General features: G+C 38.1%; 1 pseudogene; it reads left to right on the forward strand.

Moving 5' to 3' along the window:
• Positions 1–240: 240 nt before the first annotated feature.
• The window catches only part of LOC135207425 (uncharacterized), a 66,134-nt pseudogene continuing 63,207 nt past the window's right edge, over positions 241–3,167 (forward strand).

A 3,167-nucleotide genomic window follows, 5' to 3' on the forward strand; every position in this document is an offset into this window, starting at 1 on the left:
AAAAAAAAAAAAAAAAATAAAATAAAATCATTAGTAGAAATAGAAAACAATTTTTTTCCTTGAGAAAGTTTTATATTTGGAATAATGTTATGTTATTGGGGCAAGACTGGAGCAGGATTCAGAAATAATTTCACCGACTTCGACTCCTACCTCAGAGCCCTTTTAGTACATCCAAGGTAATCATCGGCAAGCAGTTGTAGTAGTAGCTCTGAACTATTTCATATAGATTCGACTTTAGTCATGGCAAATATGTTGCTTTGTCCTCGCCATTGCAAAACTACAATTGCGCTGAAACTCTTCACCATTTACAACAGAGAGAAAGAAAGAAACCGCCTGAAAATTAGTATAGATCGGTAAGATAAGTATGACTTTAATAAGTACATGATATATGCAATATACTGCTAGCCATATATATATATATATATATATATATATATATATATATATATATATATATATATATATATATGTGTGTGTGTGTGTTTATTTACATGTATTTATTTATTTTTCCGTCAGGCCATGTGAACGAGTTGCTGATGCTATGGGGATGACTCCGAACGCTGTCCGAGTGTTGGTGAGCCGTGGAAAGAATCCTCATCCACCTGAAACACCACCTGCATCATCAAATACGTCGCCTCTGGTCTTTGACAACTTCACCGTTGGTTCCATTAGGAGACATGTGCACAGTATGTTTGCTGCTAAGCGATTTTTCACTATTGCCACTTTAGCGGAAGAATTTAAAATGCTAAATATCATTCCTGAAAAATATCTGAGAAGGCAGTATGGCGAATCCTCCATAACATTGGTTTCCAGTACAAAACATCCCAGCGGAAAATGTACCTAAGGAAAGAATCTTTGGACGTCGTTTGCCGCCGAGTTTATGCTCTACGATCCCTCCAGCAACATCGTGATGAAGGAAGAGAAGTAGTGTATGTCGATGAGACGTGGTTTACGACGAGAATGCAACATAGCAAGGAGTGGGTGGACACCTCTCAATCTGTCACCAGTGCCACCTACAGCCGGCAGGTGCCACCAGGAGAAGGAGAGAGGTTTGTGGTGGTAGCAGGTGGTACAGCTAAAGGTTTTGTAGAAAATTCTTTTTTATGCTTCCCTGCGAAAAATAAAACCGGCGACTACCATGGAGAAATGAATTCAGAGATATTTATTCGGTGGCTAACATCACAGCTCCTGCCGTCGCTTGAGCATCCTTGGGTGCTGGTGCTAGACAACGCCCCATACCATAGCCAATTGACAGGAGATAGCCGATGCCCAACAACAGCTACAAAAAAGGAGGATTTTGGTTAACTGGCTCAGGGTCTCGAAAAAATACAGTATCCAGCTCACGCTACACGCCCTGAGCTTCTAAAGATATGCAGGGGCAACCGGCCGAAACCAGTTTACATTGTGGATAATATAATCCGTGAATGGGGCCATGAAGTGGTTCGCTTGCACCCTGCCCATCCTGAGCTCAACGCCATCGAGCAGGTGTGGGGCTGTATGAAACGACAGGTGCGCTCCTCGTTGCAGCGGTTTACCCGTGCTGATCTCTTTACCAGGCTTGAAGAGGCCAGGCTTGCTGTAACAGGGGAGACGTGGGCTGGCGCTGTCAGGAGATCAAGATATTTTGAAGATGATTACTGGCTTTCAGATAATATTCAGGACAGTATAGATCCGGTCATCATCAACATTGATAGTACGAGGAAAACTATCTTTTCCTTGAGAGTGATGATGAGTAAAATGTATAAGTGTCCATTTCTTGTTTTTTTTTTTTTTTTTCATCCCTCTATATCAATGCTTTCCAGCAATTAGTGATAACATTATTTTGGAAAAGTAAAGCTAATGAATACTTTGATACGAGTATATCAGCTTGGCATGTAGACAATGTCAATGGATTTCTCAAAGTAAGGTTGATTGGTTCATTTAATTGAAGTCTGGTATAATTCCAGTGACAAAGTCGCAATGATATTTGTCACATACCTTTAAGTAACAAAAATACGTACTTGGTACTTATAACGTAAATAAATATATAAAACTATAGGTTAAATATAATAAATCTTATGTATGTATGAACACACACCACAACCACACACACACACACACACACACACACACATATATATATAATTATATATATTATATATATATATATTATATATATATATATATATATATATATATATAATTTCAAAATTTATCAAATGGCCGATGTCAATGCCCTTATATGAAACATCTTTTAGAAGTCTACCTTCTAAGGTAAATTGATATGATAAATTATATCAAACAATGCTCTCTGTCATTTTCTTCCTGGCAATTGATGTATCTAGTAACCTGTGTTGTATGGAAGAATGAGTCCTACGGCTTAACCTAAAGAAAACTATATTTCTATTGCTTTACCAACACTCGCTTGAAGTGCGAAGTGTAGGGTTAGCATGGCTTCTTTCGTCTCCTGTCATAAGTCTCATTCTTGATCTTCAATGTAAGTGAGTGGGTAAGATATAAAAGGTTGGTCTTGTGTTTAGGTAAAGTCTAAAGTCACGAATCACATTACCAGGTATGCTGAACTTTTACTGACAAAGAAATTCGTATTGCTTGGGGTAGGTCATATGACAATTATCTATGGAGTTAAACAGGCGTTTAACAATTCGGGGGATGGGAGGTACAGGGGAAGAAACGTTATACCAACGTCACTGAGGGACGTCATCACTTTTGCGAATGTGTGGGTGGCTAAGACTGGCTTTAGCCTCATTTTCTTAAGTAAAAAAGTTAATGAAACGTAATTGGCAATGCTCAGTATTTCCCAAAATTAAGCCATTGTATGAAGTGCTCCCTGCTTTGATATCATGGAAATCCATCAGTTATTTTAGGAGTTATTTAAAAAAAACACTATTACACGGCCTCTGGAAACGTTATTAGTATAAGAGAGAGAGAGAGAGAGAGAGAGAGAGAGAGAGAGGAAACGCACCGCAACCAATTCTGTAAACTTGGCTTACGTGATAAGGTTAAAGTGTCCTGTTATGATGTTCGTGATTTTCGGCTATACCAATATAACTTTAAAATGTTGATCAATTTTAAGTATTGTGTAATGAATATGACCGATATATAATAATGGACACGGTTGTAAGATAACGTATTGGCCGAAAGTTAAATGGAACCTTGATAAACAAACT

This window comes from Macrobrachium nipponense, chromosome 32, assembly GCF_015104395.2.
Source record: "Macrobrachium nipponense isolate FS-2020 chromosome 32, ASM1510439v2, whole genome shotgun sequence".
Lineage (NCBI taxonomy): Eukaryota > Metazoa > Arthropoda > Malacostraca > Decapoda > Palaemonidae > Macrobrachium > Macrobrachium nipponense.